Genomic DNA, 8,969 nt, shown 5'->3' with positions numbered 1-8,969 from the left:
ACATCAAATTAATAATGTAGTGTTCACATATATATATATATAATATAATAAACCAATATAAGTATTTAACCTACTGTTCATCTCAAATGAATAATGTAGTTTTTTAAAATAATGACTTAAATTACTGATCATTTCAAAATTCATATCTTAAATCTCAAAATAAAGACTCAGTATTTTAAATTAGTAACTAAAAATAATAAGAAATTTTCTCAAATGTCTTTAATCTCAAATTAATAAAGTAGTTTTTTAAAATAACGACCAAACAAAGAAATAATGTTGTGTTTCTGTAGAAACAGTTATTTATTTGTTAACTGTTTTTTATTAGTAACAGTAATAAAAGTGTTTTCCTTATTTTTAAAAGTTTTAAAAACAATAATAAAGCCGGAGATGTTTGTCACTGGACGACAACGTGAAGCGTCTTCATGCTGTGGACGAGCCTGCGCCTCCTGTGGCCGACCACACGGTGGCGCTCTGTCTCTGTGGCGTTCAACGGCAGCAAACACAGAAATCCAGCGTGAGCTAAAGACCATTAAAGTGAAGAAGAGGAGCTCATTTAGTGGTGTTTATTACGTCTGTCGAACACCTTAAAGACACATGTTTGTGTTAAAGAGCAAACACAACTTTATTATTTTCTTTTATTTATTATTTATTTTATTTAATAGTCATTAAATAAATAAATGGTCTTTGTGAAAAAACCAGAAGATAAAGTTTATTTTTGTTTCCTCGTTTGAATTAAATATGTAAACTTAACCGTCTCCTTTAGTGTCTAAACTTAACCGTCTCCTTTAGTGTCTAAACTTAACCGTCTCCTTTAGTGTCTAAACTTAACCGTCTCCTTTAGTGACTAAACTTAACCGTCTCCTTTAGTGTCTAAACTTAACCGTCACCTTTAGTGACTAAACTTAACCGTCTCCTTTAGTGTCTAAACTTAACCGTCTCCTTTAGTGTCTAAACTTAACCGTCTCCTTTAGTGTCTAAACTTAACCGTCTCCTTTAGTCAACTAAACTTAACCGTCTCCTTTAGTGTCTAAACTTAACCGTCTCCTTTAGTCGTCTAAACTTAACCGTCTCCTTTAGTGTCTAAACTTAACCGTCTCCTTTAGTGACTAAACTTAACCGTCTCCTTTAGTGTCTAAACTTAACCGTCTCCTTTAGAGACTAAACTTAACCGTCTCCTTTAGTGTCTAAACTTAACCGTCTCCTTTAGAGACTAAACTTAACCGTCTCCTTTAGTGTCTAAACTTAACCGTCTCCTTTAGTGTCTAAACTTAACCGTCTCCTTTAGTGTCTAAACTTAACCGTCTCCTTTAGTCAACTAAACTTAACCGTCTCCTTTAGTCAACTAAACTTAACCGTCTCCTTTAGTCAACTAAACTTAACCGTCTCCTTTAGTGACTAAACTTAACCGTCTCCTTTAGTGTCTAAACTTAACCGTCACCTTTAGTCGTCTAAACTTAACCGTCTCCTTTAGTGTCTAAACTTAACCCTCTCCTTTAGTGACTAAACTTAACCGTCACCTTTAGTGACTAAACTTAACCGTCTCCTTTAGTGACTAAACTTAACCGTCTCCTTTAGAGACTAAACTTAACCGTCTCCTTTAGTGTCTAAACTTAACCGTCTCCTTTAGTCTAAACTTAACCGTCTCCTTTAGAGACTAAACTTAACCGTCTCCTTTAGTGACTAAACTTAACCGTCTCCTTTAGTGACTAAACTTAACCGTCTCCTTTAGTGACTAAACTTAACCGTCTCCTTTAGTCTAAACTTAACCGTCTCCTTTAGTCGTCTAAACTTAACCGTCTCCTTTAGTCTAAACTTAACCGTCTCCTTTAGTGTCTAAACTTAACCGTCTCCTTTAGTGTCTAAACTTAACCGTCTCCTTTAGTCGTCTAAACTTAACCGTCTCCTTTAGTCTAAACTTAACCGTCTCCTTTAGTCGTCTAAACTTAACCGTCTCCTTTAGTGACTAAACTTAACCGTCACCTTTTGTTCCTTAAACTTAACCGTCACCTTTTGACATCTAAACCTAACCGTCGCCTTTTGTTGCCTAAACTTAGTGGTCACCTTAACGGTCGTGTTCCCGCTCCACTCAGTGTTTCAGTGTTAACGTCGTAGATCCTTCAGTACCCGACTCTATGCTGACGACACTGTTTCATATCCACATGAAAACACAGCAGAGTTCGCTGCTTTGAAGCCTTAACAACAATGAATCCACCTGATCTGTCTGCTGCAGGGGCTGATGGGAGATCTGAGGACCTGTTAGAAACCACGTGGCCCTCGTCTGATGTCACAGCTCGTCCTTGTTTGGCCTCAGCTGCATCAGAGCGCCACTTCTCCCCGGGTTCACCAGAGGAAACGCCGCTGCACAAAATGCTTTTCCTCGCAGCTGCTGCTCTGTGCTGTCTGTGTTCAGGTGAGTGTTTCCAGCCAATCAGGAGCCAGCATCCTCCACCTTTAGCAACTGTCACACTCACCTTCATCCACCTGTGTGTTTCTCTACAGCGCCGGCTGCCACGGCCAAACAGCTGACTCAGGAGGATTTAACACTGACCAGGAGAGTTGGTGAGAGCGTCTCCTTCAGCTGTCGAGGCACAGATCAGTGTGATTTTGTTTACTGGTACCAGAAGAAAGACGCAGAAACATTCACAGTGTTCCTGCTTATAGATATGAGGGATGGGGAGATATATAACAGGTTCAATCATCCTCAGGAAGCTGATTTCTCAGCTGTGATGAAAACAAACGGCTGTGACTTGGAGATCCAGAAAGTCAGACTCATCCATTCGGCCTCGTACTTCTGCTCCTGTTGGATTCACCACAGTGAGAAATGATCCGAGCAGCCTGAACAAAAACCAACACATGAGCAGATGTGAGCCCGTGTTTGTGACAGGAAGAGAGCAGTGAACCACAGCCCAGGTTCACGTTTCACCTCAAACACACTGAACTGACAGCTTCAGTGTGTTCACTGGTGTCAGCATTTATTAATGATTATAAAACAGCGTGAATCAGGCAGATCTGAGCAGCGGCGGCTGCTGCTCTTTGAAGGAGAAGCTCATTTTTTCGTCCTCCATCATAAATGTGTTTGTTTAGATGTAAATTCTTCCCTTTGTTCCTTTAAGAAAATGATCTGTGACCTTGTCGTACCAACTCAGCGTCTTTTCCAGGGACTTGACCAGTGTCCCCTCAATGTCCAGCAGAGCTGCTTAAACGGCCTTGGCCCAGCTGGAGCTGCTGCGCCAGGCTACTGTGACAGTGACAACATCCTCAAAGTGCCCGGTTTCCAGCTTGCTGTGTCCACCCACAGCAAACAGCGTGGACCTGCAACCTTTGTAAGGAACAACCTTAGTTGGACAGCCACTGGCCACTCTCCACCAGGCTCTAGTATCGAGTGGCTGTCCACTAAGGTGCAGACCACATCGGTTGTCAATGTCTACAAGCCCCCACCGTCAATGCTGACCATGGCATCACTCCCATCGGCACCTGCACCCGCCATCGACGCAGGGGCTTCAACTGCCAACACATAGACCAGGGTTAAAGCCATACTACACCAAATGGAGAGACATTAACGCGCTGCTGCTGTTTGAAACCAAAGAACCTCCAACCTTCTTTTCAGCACGCTGTAATACCCACACCAACCCGGACTTGGCCTTCGCTGTGTGTCACGCGGCTCAAAAGCCAGAGAGACATGTCCTGGATAGGTTCCCCTGCTCACACTTTCGACCGTCCATCATAAAGGTCCCATCCCTGGTGCAGCCAGCAGCAGGAGACCTGTCAGGAGATGGGACTTTCCTAAGGCTCAGTCCTTCACTGAGGAGACAGAAAGAACATCATCCTGCCTCCCAGACCCAGACAACGCCGACGTGGACCCCGGCTACGCAGCCTACTGCAGAGTCCTCCTCAGGGCAGCAGGGGAAACCATCCCCCGTGGCTTTAACGCTCACTACATCCCGAGCTGGGATGAAGAATGCAGCCACCTCCTGCACTCCCACCAGCAGGCAGCTCCAGGTAGGAAGTTCATGACTCTGTGACGGTGCTCCTGCAGAAGCTAGATGCTACCCTAAGGTCAAGGTAGACTGAAGTACTTCAGTCATTTGACTTCAACCACTCCAACCTCGAGGCGTGGCGGAAATTAAACCAGCTGACAGGCAGAACACCATCGACCTCCCGGGGCCCAATAACAGCAAATGCCATCACATCCCAGCTCCTTAAGAACGGCTGTTTCCCTGATGCTGAGAAGAACTGTGTCCATACAACATCACACCAGGTGACCTCCCCGTGCAGAGCGGCTGGCGTGGACGCCAACTTGTCAGGGGAATTTACAACAGCTGAGCTCCAGACTGCCCTGAGTCAGATCAAACCAGGGAAGGCACCGGGCCGTGATTACATCCACCCTGAGTTTGTGATTCACCAGAGTGCAAGAACATCTGCATGGCTCTACTCAGCACGCCTCCGGAGGTCCAAGCTCCCAAAGATATGGCACCGCGCTGCCGTCATAGCCCTTCCAAAACTAAACAAGCCTGCTGAAGACCCCAGATCCACCTGACCCATCTCTCTGCTCTGCGTCCCATTCAATGTCCTGGAGACACTGCTCACCCAAGACATCGAGGACAGCTTTCAGGAAAAACAGAAGGCTGGCGTAGTGTTGCTGGGTCTCACCGCTGCTTACGACACCGTCTGGCACCGTGGACTCCACCTAAAGCTGTTAAAGATCATTCCCGACCGGCACACGGTGAAGTTCATCATGGAGATGGTGACGAACCGCAGCTTCACTTAAAAGACCAGTGACGGTCGATGCAGCAGGCTTAGGAGGCTGAGGACTGGTGTTCCGCAGGGGTCTGTCCTCGCACCGATGTTGTTCAACATTTACATCCACGACATACCAGAGACAACATCCCGGAAATATGGCTACGCTGATAATCTGGCCCTTATGATGAGACGACCGACATGGAAGCAGATGCAGGCCGGCCTAAACCAGGACATGGACACCCTGGCAGCCGCCCTGCGTGAGCGGCGTTTACAGATCAGCATCGGCAAAGACAGTTTCAGCATCTTACCACTTGAACCACAGTGAAGCCAGATGGGAACTGGACACATTCGCTAACAAGCAACTTGAATCCCAGCGAGCCCCGCGGTACCTTGGCGTGCGCCTGGATAGATCTCTATCATTCAAAACACCACCTTGAAGAAGTGACGGCCAAAGTGTCATCAAGGGTTGCACTAATTCGACGTCTCGCTGCTACTAGCTAGGGTGTAACTGCCAAGGTGCTTCGAATATCAACACAAGCTCTTGTCTTCTCCACAGCTGAACACTGTGTCCCAGCCTGGTGCAGAAGCCCACACGGCAGGGAAGTCCACACTGCCATAAACACCACCCTTCGGACCATAACTGGCTGCCTGAAACCTGCCCCTGTGTCCCATCTGCCAACACTAGCGGGAATTACCCCGGCCAGCCTCCGACGAGAGCCTGCTGCCCTTGCTCTTGCCAAAGACACAACTGGCATATCCTGCACCATAACCACCACAACAGCACGGCCTCCTCATAGACTGAAGTCCCGCCCCCCGTACAACAAGGCGGCACAAGAGCTGCTCCGGTCCATCCCTGAGGACCTGTCTACAGAGGCGCGGTTGGCGGCAGCCTGGAAGCAGGAGTGGGAGTCAGCGGGCACTTCACAAACCCACCGTTACATCCATGACCCTGGAGGCGGTCTTGAAGGAGAGGACCTGCCACGCCGGCGAAGGACTCGGCTGAACCGCCTGCGAACTGGGGTCGGACGCTACAAAGCATCAATGAGGATGCGGGGTCTGGCGAACAGAGCAGTGTGTGAGTGTGTGGAGCCGGAGCAGACCACTGAGCACGTACGCACTACCTGTCCGACACGTTTGGTTTAATCAGTTAATTTAAACTATGAAAACGGGCTGAAACGTCAAGATTGACAGCTGTGACTGACTCCAGATTTGTGTGTGAGCCAGACTTCGATACCGCCCGAACAAAACTGAGCAGACTCACTCACGTGGTGGCGTCCATTTCTTGGTTGCATTGCCAGCTTGGTCCGCTCGCCATGTATCCCAGCATGCTTTGAGCTGATAGTTAGTGAGGTCACCTGCAGTGTGTAAGCACCGTTACACAAATGGTCTATTTTTTTCAGCTCTCCAACAGACGAAAGCTACATGAACATCGCTTCAAAATGCTGAGAATAAATAAAAACATGATAGAAAAACGTCATGGAGCTGAAAGAAGACGCTGGTTCACCTCAGCGGACACTTTGAGCAGCACGCAGGTTTTTGTATCACTCTTTTTCACTGTGGACGGACGAGGCTACAAGATCTTTGGCTCTGGAACTAAACTGTTTGTTTCAGGTAAGAATAAACATTTATTTACTTTATTCGTTTAAAGAAACAAGTTATTGAAGAGTTACATGTTAGTTTGTTGATAATTAGCAGAGAGTGTTACGTTAAAAATGTTCATTATTCCTGCAAAGATGTTTAAAACTCACTTTATTCTTTATTTCTGCAAATTCAACAGATTAGAAATGTTACAAATATACAGCATTTGATCCTCTCAGTCACTCTGCACCGTCTCATAAATGATATTTAATATGATCTAATATCTGTCAGTACATTTATTTTGAAAAGCACGTTTCTGCATGAATAATCTTTAAATGGTCAAATTCACCTCATGACATTTGTATTTATATGAAATTAAATTTGTCTCTTACGGGAAAATACATTTATAAACTGTGGTAAATATTTTATTTACTGCACATGTTGTTATTTTAACAAATATAATGTTTCATACAAAAGGAAGGATTTATTTTAACCTTATCACCTTTTTACATAAAACATATAAATATATCCAAACATATTGTAAATGGTTTTACATAAATAGGTTAATGGTCATAATATAAAATATGTGTAATCATAAAAACAACAGTCTTTCTTTTGTTTCAATCGTTTCTTATTGTTTCTTTTGAGTTTGAGTGAAAAATACGTCGGCAAATATAAAATCTGTTACTTATTATAATATGTTTAATATAATATAATATATATGTATATTAACACTAATAGATTATAGGAAAACAACTTTCCACAGTATAAAGACATATTATATTAATTAGGACTAGAATTTATTAATATTTGAATTGTGTTTAAAACTGTTTTGGAAAAGTTAAATTAATAATTTAAGCAAACTTCATGTTTATATAAAAGTATAACAAACTGTATTATATTTATTAATTGTATTACAAATCAGTTTTTACTCATTTTCAACAAACTATAAAAAGTAATTAAGTTAAAACCTTTAATGAAAAAAGTGATGAAATTACTGATTAATCAGTTTTTAATGTTACGTATAAAATATAAAGATGTAAATAAAGAAAATATAAAACATTGTTATGATTAAAATGACCATTGTATTTATTGTGAAGGTAAATATGGACACAAATATTATATTAATATTAATAATAATAATTAGTGTAGATTGAAATAAAGAACAGCCAAACTCGCTGAAATGAGATTTGGTGCGATTGTATGCAGACGACTCCGGTGTATTTATTTATTTTATATAATTTAATATTATGTTTATTATATAGGCCTAGCATTTATTCACGTTTGAATTGTGTATAGAATTGTTTTGGGAAAGTTTATTATTAATTATAATAAAGTAAATAACATTTATAATTATTTAAATTATGAATAAGTTTTTACTTTTAACAAGTTAAAGATGCAAGCAGCGATGAACGGGCTCTCGCTCTCACAATGAACTGTTAAAACCCTTTGATTGACTGATTTATTAGTTTGTTTTTTATGGTTACATGCAAAATATACAATGCTAAATATATAATATAAATATAAATTATCCATTCTGTAAATGAAAATATTAGTATTTTACTTATTTTTGTGAAATCCGACTGAATGACAAATTAAATCATATGTTATTATATTATGTTATTCTATTATATTATTCTATTATATTATTCTATTATATTATCTTATTATATTATTCTATTGTATTATTATATTATATTATTCTATTGTATTATTCTATTATATTATTATATTATATTATTATATTATATTATTCTATAAGTACTAATAATACGTGGAGATTGAAATGAAGAACAGCCAAACTCATCATCTAGTTCTGCCGTCATGAGCTGAAGTGTGTTCGTATGCAGACGACTCCGCTGTATTCAGTGAACGTTGCTGTGTCGATGAAGGTTCAGTGATCACGTAGTTTCAGGATCACACTGAATGCAGCGCTGTGAGCTGCTGTTCACTGTGTGAATGTGTGTCTGTGCTGCTTGTTGCTGCTGTCGAACCTCAGATGAGACGGTGGAGACGCCCGTGGTGAGCGTGTACCCAGCGGCACCCAGAGACCACCGGGAGGGGAAGAGCTCCCTGCTGTGTCTGGCCTCAGCCATGTTCCCTCCTGTGGTGCGGTTCTCCTGGAAACGACGAAAGGACAACGGTCCTCTGCAGGAGCTGCGTCCTGCTGAGGGAGAGCAGCTGCAGCTCAGCGAGTCGGGACGCAGCGCCGCCATCTTGTTGACCCATCAGCCGGAGAACAGCGTATATAAATACCTCTGCTGCGTCCAGCACGAGGGCGGCACAGTGGAGGCCCAAACAGAGCAAGGTAATATTCTGAGGTCTCCCCCAAAGAACATCAAATACTAAACTGTTGAATCTCTGAACCCATCAGCGTCTGTCTGAAGACAACAGGGACTTCCAGAAACATCCCAACGGGTTCTTGGCGTTGTTGCCCGACTGTCTCTACGGCAGAACGGCTGGTCTGCCGTATCGACTACAACAGCACCCTGTTTCTGGGACGCTGTCGCCGTCCCTTCAACCGTCGCTGCTTAAAGTCACAAATTCTTCCTCAGGAGCAAACGGCTGATGTTTCATCTCTCTGGTGTAGCCAGAGGATATCTGAGCCAGGACTTCCTGTTCAGAGCCGCGGTCAGTGTTGACGGTCCGAG

Source organism: Echiichthys vipera (genome assembly GCF_963691815.1).
Source record: "Echiichthys vipera genome assembly, chromosome: 15".
NCBI classification, from domain to species: Eukaryota; Metazoa; Chordata; class Actinopteri; order Perciformes; family Trachinidae; genus Echiichthys; species Echiichthys vipera.
Note: the sequence above shows the minus strand (reverse complement) of the source record.